Raw genomic sequence first — 16,883 nt, 5'->3', positions numbered from 1 at the left:
AAGCATTAATAAGGAAAAACCACAAATGAATTAGCCCTTTAAAAAAAAAATTTATGTAATAACTGATCCATAATGTTGGAGCACACACACACACACAAATCACATTCGGGTCTTTTTGTGTAAATACAGAGCCAGCAGAATTTTCTACTGGACTCCACGTCTAGATGTTATGAAAGTATGCTGGAGAAATACGTCAAATGCCAGTGTCAGAATTAAGCAGACAGTAACAACAGGAAGTGGAACACTCAGATGTGATCTGTGCGGTTTACCCAAACCAACTAGTTCTACCTCACTATTTGCCCATCCCTCCACACCAACCGCAGTGTACTAGCAATCAGCGTTAACAAAAATCAAAGAAACGAAGTAGTAGATCTAAACCATTCCAATACCACAAACACACACACACAAACACCTCTACAGTCAGAAAACGCGTGTTTATTTATTTTTCTTTTAAGAGTTAAGAAAATGAAAAGTCGCAAAGAAAAAACTATATCAAAGCTAGGGAGAAATCTATCCTTGTCGAGTATATGTGTTAAATTGTAGTTACACAATACAGAAACACACAGTCGACACACTTAAAGAGAAAACAAGACAAAATAGATGGGATAATAATTTTAAACTTGTTTCTGGAAAACAAGATTTTAAAAAAAAGTTTGATGTCAGTAGCTTTAATGGATTTCATTGTATTAATTTAAAAAAACAATATTTTAGCACAACTCCACAGTCGTGACACGCACATTAACAAACAAACAAAAAGACGGAGCGCGAATGGCAATACCTAGGCACAACTATAAATAACAAGATAACATGGAAAGAGCACTATCTTTAGGAATTATGGAAAAAAAAAATTGACAAAACAATAGTACCTGCTAGTATGGTAATACTTTAATGGCACAAAGACATCGATTAAAAAAATAATTTAAAAAAAGTAAAGTACTGGTACCCCTTTCAGACCTTAACTTTCCTTAACTGTTCAGGTACCCACTAGAGCTTGGTGGACTTAGGGGCGTCCTCAAAATCCCAGTTTTCATCGAGATTTGAGCCCGAAAACCCTCGGTTCGGAAGTCAAGCGCTTTACTACTCAGCCACCACATTCCCATCAATTAAATAGACTAATTTAAAAAGCATCTCATACTATATTATATATTATTATAGCACTAAAACAAAGCTACTATCTTTTATAGAGCTTTTTCACGGAAGACGCATTTACAAAACATATAAAATCCGTAAAAACAATATGCACCCATTACACCACAGTTACATCAGATCTGGACGAAGTGGTCGTGTCTTCTTAATTTTGGCCAGAACAGAGAGATGTAAAAACTCCTTTATTCCACTTTTAGTTAGACTGTTTCAAGATCATTTCGTTGTCACCGAGAAGTACACAAGAGCCCAATCCAGACAACATCAAGCGGTGGTTCAGAGTCCTTGCTGTTTGTGTTTGCATCTATTTTTTTTTATTGTTGTAGTAGTAATGCTGAGGTGGACAACTTTAAAACTGAATTTCCATTTGTTTGGGCCAACAAAATCCATCCTTTCCTTATTATGAAGATCAAATTGCCGGGTATAGCCGTCAGGTATATATTTTAGATTTTGTATTAGATTAATAGATTTTGCTGCAAGAAAGATGAAGCTAGCTCACGAAAATTAAATACCGTGTAAAGTGTAAGCAATACAAAGCTCATGATTAGCTGCTAAGTTCTAAGTGACTACCACGCGGTTATAATTAAATGAAAAGTGAATGTACATAGCTCTAAGAGAAACTGTTTAAACTATCCCAATATACTACATTAGAGCCAACATAAGATAAATAGTGCACAATATTCCAACTATTGACCACAGTCGACACTGAAACAGCTCTTATGTAACCAAAAAAAAAGTATGAAGTGATTTGGCCACGAGCCAGGAACAAGTAAATTTAGTAGAAAAGAAATAAATATGAAAATAACGTAAAGAAGTATGGGGGTGGTGGGGAGAAAGGTGTAAGACTAATTGAACCAAGTCAATGAATGGAATAATTACAACGTTAGGGCTAATATGCAAGCAAATTTTAAAAAGGGGAAAGGGGGGAGGGTGGAGTGGCCCCCATGAAACTAGTTGACTATACAACAATGTGAAGATCTTAATTTTTCCCCCATACATAGGTGCTCTATTTAATTGAATCATTCAACACGTGTCTTCGCGTGAGGAAAATTATGGGGTTCTCGTGTGTACGGAGGTGCACGAAGGGTCATAGTAAAACTAGTCTCCACACAAACACACATACCACAGTAGTTTGACTCGTGTACCATACACACTGGCTACTATTATCTGTAAGAGCTGGTGCGTGAAATGGTAGACGTCACTATGAACAGCTGATCTACTTTTTGTTCTTTAATTATTCAAGGGGTCATATATTATTTTCAGTATTTTTGAATTTATTGTTGAACAAAAGAATAGTTAAGTTTTCTTTTCTAAATTAAAGTACCAGAAATTTCACAACAGAAACAAAAAAAATATAAAACGAATCGATAAAAAAGAAAAAAAAAACGAGGGGGTTGCGTCGTTCATAATGCAATTCAATAATTCGCTTCTCTCATGTAGTATTCCTTCATTCCTGCCCATTACCTCTTGTCAATAGATTTAGCTGTTTGCAAGAACTAGATTTTTTGTTTGTCCAGATCTAGACATCGCGATGAAAAGAATTTATTTCTAATTCTCCGGGACAAAAGTTGCGATAACTTAGTCACCCATTTGAAAGTATTTTTGCTAGCTACCAGTTTGGTAACGGAAGCAATTAATTATACGATAAATTGCTCTTCGGAATATGCAAGCCTTCGGCACTGAAAAATTACTAAAGTAGAAGAAGAACCGAATATCTTTGGTTCGAATCACTGATTAGCAAGTTTAGGTGGACGCAATCCGGGAATAGGAGTAAGTCGAGCCCTTACATATAAAAAGTGTACAAAACGCAAACACACACAAACATAGGATCAAGGCACGCCATTCCTGACAGTTGAACGTCAACGAACACTTGCAGCTTGCCGCGTTAATGGTGCACTGGTGTAACTCTAGGACAGTGGAATGCAAATAGAAGGGGAAAAAATACATATATGCACATCTACGAAACAGTGGTAGGGGCGGGTTGGCGAGGTTAACAAGGGCAAGTAACTGATAGTGTCAGTGGTGTGTCTACATAGGAAAAAAGTGATGACTGGAAGAGAGAAAGAGTAAACTTGTTGATATTGTGTCCCAATGTTTATTAGGGTGAATGAGGGCAGTTAGAGGAGTGTAGACCTACTGATAAGATGTACCATCCAATCGTCTCTTTGCAGTATACTTTCAACAAAATGAAAACAAACTTTTAACAAGACACTTTATTCAAAGGGAAAAAGTAAAATAAATACGAAGGAGCGTTGAGTAACGAATCGAGGCATCGAAACATGCGGTTAAAAAAAGGGGGGGGGGGAACAAGACACCTGATCTCCACTAAAACATATATAGGACTAGAATATGTGTGACAAATTAATAAAATGAAGGATATTTTTTTTTGGGCACAATTTATGCCATGTCGTGCCCATAATCCCTCAAGGATTATTCCCCCTACCTAAAATGAAGGAATAGTGTGTGTGGGAGGGGGTATTACTTCATAAGTATTTATCCGATTTTATTGTCATTATTGTTAACGCATTTTTACTCCTCGTTCATAATGATAACAGTGAGAACAAAGAAACCACTTCATTTCATAAATCAACTGTAGCTATGGTCTTTGGAGTTCGTTGCATGCAAATCTTCAATATATTAGCAACTCAATCTTAATAAAATGTGCCAAAACACAGTAAAAACAGAATGTACTAAGTGGCACATGAAACTTTTCAGCCTGCAGTACTTGTTAAATTATAATTATGATCCTGTTGTATAATAATAAGTTAAATAATTGTTAAGTATAATAAAACAAAGTAAAAATATCATTATATAAAAAAAAAAAAATAAAGCTACTGATTTAATTTCACAATGTTTTATATAACCATTTAACTGAGTAAACTAAAAATAACTTTGGCTTCTTTACTTTTAAACTTTGTGCATCATTAGATTTTGATGTATACCAGGTATATGGATAAGGTAAGAGTTACATTGGCATGAAAAAGAAAGTATTTGTTATTATCACTTTATTGTTGTCTTCATTGTTTTTACAGAATGATCAGTGTGCTCTGGTCCCTTCTCCTTTGTGGACAAATCTCAATAAAAATGTCTAGTCTATATAGGGATTCAAAATCAGTCTAATCAAACAACTAAGCAGATTATATATTATTGTGTTACTTAAATCACTACAATCATAACTGATGTATATTCAATGACTATGTGACAAACCATGATTAGAAAACATTAACACTTTAGACAATTTTTTTTTCTGAATTAACAGGGCCAATATTTATTTTTTTTTACCAAAATAGACAAGAAGTTTGTTGTTGTTTTTTTTTCAGACAGAATAATATTGTGAGCTAAAAATATCTTCTACATATTTCTTCTCTTTTTTTTAACACACACACACACACACAGTGACACTCTTTATCAGAAGTTTTTCAATACATCAGATTTCGTTATGTCAAGCTAAAAGCAGTGAACACATCTGTAAAGTACCAGTAAAAATTAGAAAATTTTAAAGTATGTATATGTTCAAACATTTTTTAATCGTTGCACTTCAGACACCACAGAAAACTAAAAAAAAAGTTGTATTTCAGCATGAATAGAAAAAAAGCTATATATTTAAAATTGGTGTCCCTTTATAACACCCTCAACATCTTGTGATATAATAGTCATGTTATAATAGATGTTAAAATTATTATTGAGATATTGCAGCCAATAACAGCCTATATATTAAGTTATAATGCAAGAATAACAAATTCTATATTCTTATTATAAAATTTTTAATAAGTAGTGCTAGTGAACCATTTTTTAAACTGAGCCCAAAGGTAACTTAACTGCTCAAAAACTTAAATTTTTTCTAACAGGTTAATACAAAAATGTGATAAAACATTAAAGTTATGCTAAAAAAACAACAACAAAACAATTTAACAGTTACTTGTACATCAATGATGTCCCTTGAAATGCAACAATGGGTACACCCTTAGCCAATACTGCTGTGGAAATGTGTGTTACATTCCAATTCATTTTCTATTGATAAATTCTTAAGGTTTAAAAGTACAATGGCTTAAGATGTGAATACACTTGAATGAAGGAAAAAATTTCAAATTTAACTTTTAGCCCAATGTGACACTTTTTGAATTTAATACCAGTACTAAGTAATTGAGGTCCGAAGATTAATGAGGAGTGCAGTATTTCCCCAGGCTACACGGCCCCAGCTGTGACCAACATATTTCACCACATCCAGGGCAGGCATAACCATTGTCCACCGGTGGTCGAGTACTGGGATTGGAGAAGCACTCAGATCTAGCTAGTGACTTACTGATCTAGTTTACTTTACTATAACACTCAGATATAGCTAGTGAGATACTGATCTAGTCTTCTTTACCAGAAGACTAGACCTAGAATTACTGTGTAACTTTAATTTAATATCTAGATTCTAGAACTAAGAGCTTCTTATCATGACTAAATCACTAATCCCATGTCGCCATGTGTATTTTTTTTTATTTTCTTTTAGCCTTTTCTGTGTAGGACCATAGGACTATATAGATATCTCAGTGTTAGCACAATCTAGAGATTAGATATCTTGGCCAATCTTGGCCTAGTGTGTTTCAAGTTTAGTAGTGTTCATTGTAAAAGTGACTAGATCTAGATCTAAATCATTGACACTGTGAGTGTGTCGCTGTTCTGGGCTCACTCCACCTAGTCTATTCTAATCTATATCTATACTGTCTTTAGATTTGTAATATGTAGACATAGACATACTAGGTCAGGATCTAGATATCTAAATTAGATGTAGATTGTAGATCTAGATCTAGTTAAAGTAGTTAAATCTAGAATCTAGAATAGATCTAGTAAGTAGGCTCCAGTCTAGTCTAGTGTCTAGTGTGTGTGTAGTGACAAAATAGTAAATTATAGATCTAGCCACTAGCTAGCTAGTCAGACTGTCACTGCTGTGTCAGTACTCTCACTCGCAACTCTCAGACTCAACTCAAGAAAGACACTTACTGTGACTTAGTCAAGACTCAAGTCTTTACTCAAGTCAAGAGTCAGACTCAACTCAGACTACACTGTGACTACGAATACATACAGTTCATACAGTCTACACTCTACACTGACTTCACACACTCATTAACATCAAGACTAGAATAGATCTAGATCTATATCTAGTTCTAGATCTATAATCTAGACAAAGACTAGATCTAGAGTCAAATAAAATAATGCCTATATTCTAGAGTCTACTAGTCTAGTATAGATCTATTTAATTAATCTATTTCTGTGGCATTTTAAATTCTCGGTCAATTGCTTTAAACATGACAGGAAGTGGCGGCAGCCGCCATGTTGTTTTGGGCAGACGTATACATTCTCCCTTGTCTGGTGCACAAAAAAAATCGCTAAGCCTAGACTAGTCTATCTAGATTTCTGAAATGTATTAAAAGCTAAACATTGTGTACATCTATAATTTATTGACAAAGCTATGTCTAAACATTGCTTTATAGAACAAAATCCTTACCTCCTTAGAGCCAGTCATGGCATGATTCATAAATAACAAAGGTCCGAAACTACATCGTAACCGACTAAGGCGACTTGTAGCACACTTCGTGTTTGAGTGGAAATATGCACAGGTCAAGGTCACTTAATACTTGAAGGATTTCCCCTCGTGACGTCACTACATCCGCCGCATTCCCGCTAAAAACACCAAGCTCGCTTTTCATTGATAAAATTTGTTGTCAGTAGCTTGGCCAAGAGAAGGATGTTGTAACTGCGTAGAAAAAGAAAAAAAAATCAGCTAAACACGACCGAGCTCAGGCGCCATAGCGGATATTGTCTGTAAATAGTACGACTGAGATTTTGTGAATGAAGTGTTTAGTGTGGAAGGTACTATCAACACCGCCACACATAAGTAAGGACTTAATGATAAGGGTGCTTCAAGTACTTAGTGAAAGACCTACATTTTTCTTGGTCTGGTCGTTGCACAATGGTTAGCATTTGTACTAATGACATGATGGTTTTGGGTTCAAATCCAGTAACAGACGTACCTGTTAGTCGTCTTAATGATTTTGTTGTTTTTCTTTGTGAAAAAGGTAATTTTTTATAAAATGTGAAGTGTTTGCCTATTTGTAAATGGCCTATTCTTAAAGAGACTCTATGACATGCCATTAAAAAAAAAAAAGGTGGCCTTTCAGTTGAAAGGGCACACTACAACACTTTTAAGTTTCGATTTCGGACTACCGTTTCGAAGGTCGCAGTGGCGTCACTAGGGAGGGTGTCACCTGGTGTGGCCAGCTTAGTATTACATCCCCTCCTCGGCTCCCCAAAAAAGTTCCCGTTTAGCTAATTGCCTACATTAATCGATGGTTACTTCTGTAAAAATGATTGTCAAAAATATTGGACAAGTTCTATGTTTATGACAATTTCAATTATCTCGTAGGCTACTGAGCAGTATGTGACGTGAGGCTCCAGGATCCGTGCAGGAGAGAGACAGACAGACAGAGAAAGCCCATCGTAGCCAAGTATTAATGTCTCAGGAATTACAATATTCTAGTTCTGAAATCGCATAGGTTAAATAGAACACTTTATAATATTATTATTACTGTATATTTTTTTTTACATATTATAGTATGAAACGTAGGCCACTTGATATATTAATAAACATCTTACTTCTTTTTAATTATTGTCAATGTTGGTGGTTAACGCCTAGTTCTAGATCAATATATCAATTTCAAATACAAGTTAAACTTAGTTTGTGTCCGGAGTCGGAGATAATAATTGATATTATTATTGACTATTGTGTTCTTTACGTTATCGGCATCACTGTTATAACGTTTATACATTATATATTAGTTGAAGTAATGAGAATGACTGTAGCCATCAAAAGCTGGGATCACTGTTATAACGTTTATACATTATATATTAGTTGAAGTAATGAGAATAACTCTAGCCATCAAAAGCTGGGATCAAGTTCTTGACAGAAAACACAAACTCTCTTTGGTAATCTTGTATGTTAGACTTTCAAACAAACAAACTTCGAATGGATGGTTTTGAGGTCATACGATGTGAATAAGTGGGCATTGCATCGTATTGGTTTCAAAATCAACCACCGCTAGAAAAGAAAAACAAACAAACTTCTAGTGGATGGTTTTGAGGTCATACCATGTGAATGAGTTGGCATTGCATCGTATTGGTTTCAAAATCAACCACGCTAGAAAATAACAAAAAAAAAAACAACAAACAAACAAAAATAAGAATGGATGGTTTTGAGGTCATACGATGTGAATGAGTGGGCATTGGCATCGTATTGGTTTCAAAATCAACCACCGCTTGAATCCGCTGTCAGAATAATTTAAATCGGCCCTCGCTGAACCTCCGAGAAAACATTAAACATCTATATTTCATTTCTCCATGAGAAAAATTGTTTAGAATGGGGTTCGAACCCAGGACTTGTGTGTCATTAGCGAGACGCTCAACAACCAGTCATTCTAATATGTGCAGCATTTTATTTTGAAATAAATTATTCAGTCTTTTACAATACCTAGATCTGCATGTGTCTAAAACAGTGGTATTCAACGGGGGAGCGCTGGGAGCCAAAGGGGCGGTGGGGGGGGGGGGGCGTTGGGCACAAAGGTGGGGGGGGGGGGCGTTGGGCACAAAGGTGGCGGTAAGGGGGCGCTTGGTATAAAGGGAGATAGAAGAAACTAAAGGTGCACTGAAACAAAACACATTTTAAAATTCTTCAAAATTAAAGCTGGCAAACTAAATACAGACAAATAATAGTTAGCTTGCAGCTAATTTAAGAAATTGAGTTCGGGAATATCATTTTCTATTGTTAAATTCTAACTCTTTTGCTGTAATTCAAGGGTATCTATTGTCCTTAGATCTTTCGCGCATAAACATTTAAAATTTCATAAACAAAGTAACTAAAGTGCCTATTAGATTATAGTTTATTTTATCTACATATGTTAATATTGTAGGCTATCAACTTAAGTGAGGCAACTCAACAAGACCTACACGTTTATTTACACGACATCACAGGTACACAAAACAACATCTATCTTAGGCACAATCTCTCCATATTGGCTCTCTACTTGGGCGGAAATCGTTCTCCTCTTCTAATGTTGACATCCTTTCCAGTCTATTCTATAACAGTCCGCACCTCTGTACTAGGCTGGATGGCGGTGCGCATGGCAGAGTTAAAACAATATATTGATATGTAAATGTCAATTGAAAAAAAAAGTTAAAGCTAACATTTAAGTGGAATAATTTAAACTAAAAAAACAACATTGATAAGGTATTGTTACGAAAACGCACTGGTATGTAATGGAATATTACTAAGAGTTTTAGAGAATTGCACTAGATAAAAAGTATGTTCCACTTTAAATGACGGCATTTTCAGATGAGGTTATGAAACAAAGTCGGTTTCACGAACATATAGCAATATCCAAAAAATAATTTAAGAATATTCATACAATTATAAAGAAACTACTATTAAAACAATATTTTTTAAAAAAAGGGGAAAACAGGATATGTTTTAGTGGCCTCTTAGAAAAATGCATAGCTTTTTTTAAAAATGATATTGTTTGAAAATTGATTAAAACTAACATTACATTTTTTTTTAAATATATGTTCACACAAAAAAGACTTTTTTTTGTTAGTGATGAAATATATTTCCAAAACTGTTATGAAGTTATGTAATTTATGACGACTTATCTTATCTTATCTTATATAATACAGACGTAACTTCAAAAAAAGAAGATGATTACGTCCTACGCGTCATGCATTTAGTCATGCATATTAACCAATGACTTAAATTCTGCCAAGTCACTGGTTTTCCTGGCTAGCTCAGGCAACCCATTCCATGCTCTAATAGCACTAGCACTTATAGGAATCATCAGTGGTTGGACGCTACAATGACTTTATAAGTAGGCCCCTAATATAGAATGAAGAACAGCTCTATACACTATTCACCTTGTGAGTTATACACAAGAAAAGTTTAGCCCGCAATGTCATTTCTATTTGAATCTAATTATAAAATTGTAAATAAAATACAAACCCATGCCGAAAATAATCTCATCTTTCAACAGTTTTGTGAAACAAATAATGAAAATGATGCTAGACTCTTGTTGTAGACTAAAGTTCGCTGGATTTCGAAAGGGGTTTGTTATTGCTCCTTTTGTTAAGCTCTTAAACACAATTCTGATTTATTTTTTTGAGAAACAGGAAGATTCAACTGCTGGCGATGACTTAAAGAAGGCTAAAAAAATTGTTTTACATGGTATAATAGGCATCTATCATGCCTGGTCTATCAGACCGTGATATCATTAAAATAGACAGATAAAAGCAGTACGATTGCCAATACAAAACCCAAAAGAAAATCAATCCCCTGGAATAAATGCAACATAACTACACCAAGCTGCGTTAAACTTTCAACAAACATTGTTATCAGAAAAAGACATTAACCAACCAGTCGATGACCTATGGAATTTCATTAAAAACTATCTTAAAACATTATAGAAAATCATATACCAACTAAATACCTTTGCACAAAATAAATAAATAAATGCTGGTTTAATAATAGATTAAAGAATCCTTACAAACAGAAGGACAACGTATGTAGAAAATTTATAGAAACTAGGGCAGAAATTTATAAAAAATAAATAAAATTAACACCTAACTCAAAAAGTAAGCAGACAGCTGCAGAGTGAATACATAAACAAAGATAACAACAAAAACCTATGGTCATACATTAAGTCTAAGATAATGGAAACAACAGGCATAGCGCCATTAAAAGGAGAAGATAACTGAACATAAAATGAAAATGAAACCAAAGATATCCTAAATAAATACTTTGCATCAGCATTCTCAGCCCAGGAGACAAAGAAATATTACTTCATTTGAACCAAGTAGACAACATAGGAGATATAGAAGTACAAGAAAAGGGAATCCAAAAACTATTAGCAAACATCAAACCGAATAAAGCATCTGGACCTGATGGAATTCCAGCTAGATTACTCAAAGAACTAAGCAATGAGCTAGCACCAGTGTTCAAAATACTTTTTCAGGCATCTCTTAACCAGGGCAGAGTACCAAGGGACTGGAAAGAAGCTAATGTCACCCCCCCCCCCATATTTAAAAAAGGCGAAAAATCTAACCCAGGAAACTACAGACTTACCAGCATGGCACTATTCCATGATACATTTAGTTACCTGTCTATCTTCTAGATCTTGTTATAAACCTGCTCCCCAAGTTTCCTCATTCATGGCTATAGCACAAACCTATTCAAATTTAACGATTCCTATGTTAACACTCTGATGTTTCTTTGGCTTGCTAAATATTTAATGTCATTTTTATTTTGTTTAGATTTCATCTCCTTTTTATTATGATACAATGATTACATTAACATTTTGTATACAATACAGAAGACAACAAAACAATGCGATGAAGACTTTCGAGGACGCATCCGTCTTGATTGAATGTCTTACACTATTTCACAATGTAAACTTCTTCGCATTCAATAGTTGTTTTTCTTTATGTCAGACTAATTTTTCTTTATGTCAGACTAATTTTTCTTTATGTCAGACTAATTTTTTTTATGTCAGACTAATGTTTCTTTATGTCAGACTATTTTTTTTATGTCAGACTAATGTTTCTTTATGTCAGACTAATTTTTTTATGTCAGACTAATTTTTCTATATGTCAGACTATTTTTTTTTGTCAGACTAATTTTTTTATGTCAGACTAAATTTTTTTTTGGTCATACTACCAGATTATACTTTCACTTACAATAGCACACAAGACAAACAGGTTAACGCATCCACGTTGAGCAGTCAAGGTTATTGAGAAGTTGTATATAATTCCTGATCATTTACACTGTTCAATGTAATATACCCGCTGTAGTTCATCAATTATAAATTCATTGTCGCAGATATACGAGCATATAATACTATTGAGCAGTCAAGGTTATTGAGAAGTTGTATATAGTTGTATATAGTTCATGATCAAATACACTGTTCATTGTAATATACCAGCTGGAGTTCATCAATTATAAAGTCATAGTCGCAGTTATAGGAGCATTAGCGAGTGGACAAAACAAGATCAGATTTTCACGTTCATTACAAAGAGCGAAGAACCAAAGTTGTTCTTAGTTAATGATTTTATTGGTACGTTTACCAGCTGACGGAACAGCCTGAACGCTAAGATGGGAAAATACTAAACAGATTAATGAGAAAAGTTGATTTGACATATTTTAAATACAAAACAAAATAGAAAAATATTGAGCTTTGAGAAAATTGAATAATTTGCAGCTGTATCGAAATTTTAATTAGTTACAAATAAGGACTGGTTCCACAAAGTTGTTAACGCCGGAAGTGGTAATGGTCTTAAGCCCATCATTACCTATAAAATGCTTCCAATGGCATGCGTCTCAAATAGCCTCTGACAACCAGTCCAACTTCTGGCCTTCACGAGTGGTTCAGTTACTGAGCCTGGCGAACCGTTACCACAGACAGGAGAAGGGGCAAAGGCGAGCAACTGGCGCCTAAACCAGTAAGCTTCGGGCAGGAGGGGCTCGTTAGCCTTGGTCGGCTACCCATCTAGGAGAAGGAAAACTCTGAATCCAAACCTCCGCTGCCTTGCGGCTATACCCAAACGCGGGAAAGGCTTCGGGAGACAACCCTGAGGAAAAATCAGGAGCTGGTGACCCTTAGTCAGATAGTGGCACACCGTGCTACAGCCTGGCAGAGCCTGCGGCGCTACTGATCCCAAACTGTATCGGATATTCCGTTCGTTTGGTCACATCAGCTGCGCGGAGAGGGGGGACTGCTGTGTGGGCGACAACGTTCCGACCATAAACAATGCCCAGGCTTTCATCTCACTTATTCAAAGCCCTAACAATCAGGACTATCCCTGTTTCTTAACCAAACTATCCCAATCCCCCCTCCATTCCTGTAATACTACCAATGGTTTTATGAACAAACAAGAAAAAAAAATGGGACGATATGGAAACGATTGTCACCCTAAACGCACGGTTAGGGCTAGCCACCATTACAATTTGATGCAAAGCAAATCCTTACATTAAAGCTTCAAACACTGGTTTTGGAGTTCATATTAATTTTGGTACAACTTTCAGGAAATTTTGAGTGAGCTTTTTACATTCTATTTTTTATCGGTTTTTACAAAAGTGAATTTATTTTTTTCACTTTGGTGTCACCCCCAAGTTCTCAACAAGTCAAGAGTCATGGGCCCAAGCGCAGTGGGCCCCTAATGGTCGAGGGCCCGGGTTCATTGAGCCCCTTCGCGCCATGGATGCTACCCCACTGATCATAAACCACTTAGACAAACATAATGTCCTTACTCCATACCAACATGGCTTTAGGAAATATAGATCATGTGAAACACAAATAATGGACTAATTGATGATTTTTCAAAAGGTTTAGATTATAGTGAACAAATAGATGCTATCTTACTAGATTTTTCCAAGGCTTTTGACAAAGTTCACCACCATAGTTTGCTTAGAAAATAAAAATATTTTGGCATTGATGGTCCATTTCATCAGTGGATTAAACATTTTCTGATAGGGAGATAACAAACTGTAATAATAAATGGCTCTAAGTCAACACCAATAACAGTAGACTCAGGTGTACTTCAAGGAACATGTTTTATTATATAAGATAAGAAGAAAAGATCTATTCGTTTTAAGACACATTAGGAAGTAATATGTAAGCATGTAGTTTAAATATCAGACTATTGGTGTTACGTTAAATTTTAATTTAGGTGACGGCCAGAGACGGTAGATCTGTTCGGCGTAACCACTGCCTGCTACACAAGTAAATATTGGTATCACACTAGTAGCAGTGGCGTAGCAAGGTACCCGTGGGTCCGGGTTCAAGAACATCTAGGTGGGTCCCCCTCCAGCCAATAAGACAAATTTAGTGTGTGGCAAAAAATAAGTAATCTAAATGTAAAGACATTTCAATGTAAAGATAGTACCATTAAAAAAAAGTAATTATGTCATAACGTTTGATTCAGTTAGGACTGCATATAAGTAATAGTGTCTTAAAAGTCAATGTTTTTACTTCTTAACAGAGTTAAACGACTGAAAAGTGTTTCTAATGAACGAACAAATGTTCTTCCTAAGTTGTGGGCTCCAACTGGCCAGGAGTGATGGGCCCCAACTGGCCAGGAGTGATGGGCCCAAGCGTAATGAACTCCTTCGCGACATAGTTGCTATATGGTCGTGGGCCTGGGTTCATTGAACCCCTTCGCGCCATGGATGCTACGCCACTGTTTCATTATCAATAATAGTTTTCACGTGTATTAAAATGTTAAGATTATTACATTAAAACAGTCTTATTATTAACATGCTTTCTATAATAGACCTTAAGGATCTTCCAACTAAATTGTTCTACATTATACTGTTAGGTTTTTAATAGGCAACGAACGAAACAAAGAATCCTTTCGTAAATTACATTAAAGGGTGCTTTGAAAGAAAAAACAACAACAACAGAAATATAGGATAATAAACTTAACATTTAAAAGTGTGCAATAATTAAAAAAAAACAACTCTTTTAAATATTTCTTTTTTTATAACTTTAAAATTGCACACTTATCATTAGCTTATCAATAACTTTAAAATTGCACACTCATCATTAGCTTATCAATAACTTTAAAATTGCACACTTATCATTAGCTTATCAATAACTTTAAACTTGCACTCTTATCATTAGCTTATCAATAACTTTATCATTATATATCTTTTACGATTTCATTTTCAATAGACCAGACATGAATGTCGTGTTTGTCCCTTTTGTTGATCTCAAGTAGTTCTTAATTATAATTTTAAAATGCATCTTTTAATATATTGGTTAACTATTGGTTACATGGGCGTAGCCAGGGGGGGGGGTTTGGGGTTCAACTCCAATAAATTAATGTGGTGACCTACTAGTTAATTCTTCCAGTAGTACGTGCAACACCTATTCAGGCCTCGCGGAACACTAGGATTCCATGGAGCACAGTTTGAGAAACATTGAATTACACACCATATTAATGTACAACTTTTCTCAATACAGTCAGTCTAAGCAATATCCGCAAATCATTAATACTAGAGTAACACATAAGTCAAAATACTTTTCTCAGTCTAAAAACGGTCAAACCTCCCCCCCCCCCCCACCCCCCATGAAAAAAAAACACGAAACTAATCCCTTGATCCATCGGCGTAGCTAGGATTTTTTCGGGGTGGGGTTCCCTCTACCCATATAGAAATGAAAAAGCAGACATCATTTTTATTAGAATCGCGTCTTAATGTCGTATTCAACAATATTTAAATAGTAATTAGTTGATTTCAGAACCCACTTCTAGATATCTGGCTGCATCTCAAACAAGAAGCCGATTGTCAAATTCGCTCAAAATTTTCAAGAAAGGATATCTAATCATTAACTGGGTCACCGTCTTTATTTCAATTAATCTCACTTATGACATCATTTTTCTCTGAAAAAAAAATCAGATTGGAATCAGCATCCCGCTTCGACACAGAGCATATCACTATCTCAATTTCAATTAAACTTCTGACACCATTTATGTCACTGTGAGTATTAATATTTGTGACATTTGGGTTCATGTTTATGATTATATACGGCAGGATGGATGACCGTACTATGTGCACCAAGTATTCAGACATCTACTGTAAATGACTGAGCAATTATTCGTTATAAAAATATATCCATATTCATAGACACCGTATTGCATAACTTGATCTAGAATAAATCCATGTAGTCCATTCGGGTTAAATAACATGTTAAAACTTCATAGAAATATATTCTATCAGTACTCAATTACAGACTGACTTAACACTAACTGTACTACAACTGTCTCATTAATGACTTTGAGAGTGAGCGCTTGCTTCTCAACTTAAATATCGACTGCCTTGATCATAATCAAGTTACAGATTGACTGATTACACTCAGTACAATGTTAGATCAAGGCTGTGTTGGTTCACTCTGGAACCCATGAATGTTAAGAGTTTAGATGACTTAACTCTTTCTCTTCTAATCGACGATACCATCGTTAATTTTACCTCATTAAATTAAAATTTAATTTGAAAAACTTTTCTTTATGTTACATAAAAGGAGCATGCATTCCCCTTGAATCCTAGACCAAATAAAACATTTTCTGATCACAACAAACAAAGTTATTGAAGCTCAATCATAATATGGTAGTGAAATACTAATGAGCAAAATGAAGAATTCCGTCTGAATGAGAAAAAATAATTACGGAGGCAAAGAGCTAATATGGATTTTGGGGATTACAACTTGTGGTGCCAACTATGAGGTGATATCAAAATGATCTCTGAAGACTAATTTAAAATCTTTCATTGAAACTATCCTGCAAAAAACGCCAGAGTTTTAATCATTCTGCTTTGGGGAAAGACATGTTGGGCTTCTGATCCTTTCAGGGACAAAGATGCGAGAAGCATTGCGGTGTAGGAACTTTAAATAAACAAGGTTACAAAGACAGTTTATGTGGAAGCACAAACTCAAAATCGGCCCCCGAAGTGGTCCACTCAGGTAAGTAAAAAGGCAGGTTTCAATATTTTCAGAAAGTATATCAGAATGAAATTCTATCAAAAGCAAATTACAGAGAAGTATAAAGGTTGACAGATCTTGTGTGGAGCCCCAACGGTTCAGCAGACCAAGTGATAGGTGAAAGTGAATGTTTTGTTTGATATGAACATGGCCTAACCGATGTCTTATACAGATTATTTAATT

At 35.2% G+C, this 16,883-nt stretch overlaps 1 protein-coding gene across 2 annotated transcripts in view; it reads right to left on the bottom strand.

Annotated features, from left to right (window-relative positions):
• LOC106066484 (tyrosine-protein kinase SRK2-like) overlaps positions 1–6,796 on the bottom strand; it is a 41,669-nt gene extending 34,873 nt beyond the window's left edge. The window contains exons 1-2 of one of the 2 annotated variants that reach the window (XM_056013189.1): positions 6,638–6,748; positions 5,063–5,120 (exon numbers count right to left, since the gene is read on the bottom strand). The gene's annotated coding sequence lies outside the window, so the exon portion shown is untranslated. Of the gene's footprint in view, positions 1–5,062; positions 5,121–6,637 lie in introns of both variants that reach the window. The other variant, XM_013225528.2, reaches the window with a different exon arrangement.
• Between the last annotated feature and the right edge of the window lie 10,087 nt (positions 6,797–16,883).

The sequence above is a fragment of the Biomphalaria glabrata genome, chromosome 15, assembly GCF_947242115.1.
Source record: "Biomphalaria glabrata chromosome 15, xgBioGlab47.1, whole genome shotgun sequence".
Taxonomy (NCBI): Eukaryota; Metazoa; Mollusca; class Gastropoda; family Planorbidae; genus Biomphalaria; species Biomphalaria glabrata.
Note: the sequence above shows the minus strand (reverse complement) of the source record. Positions and strands in the feature narration are given on the sequence as shown.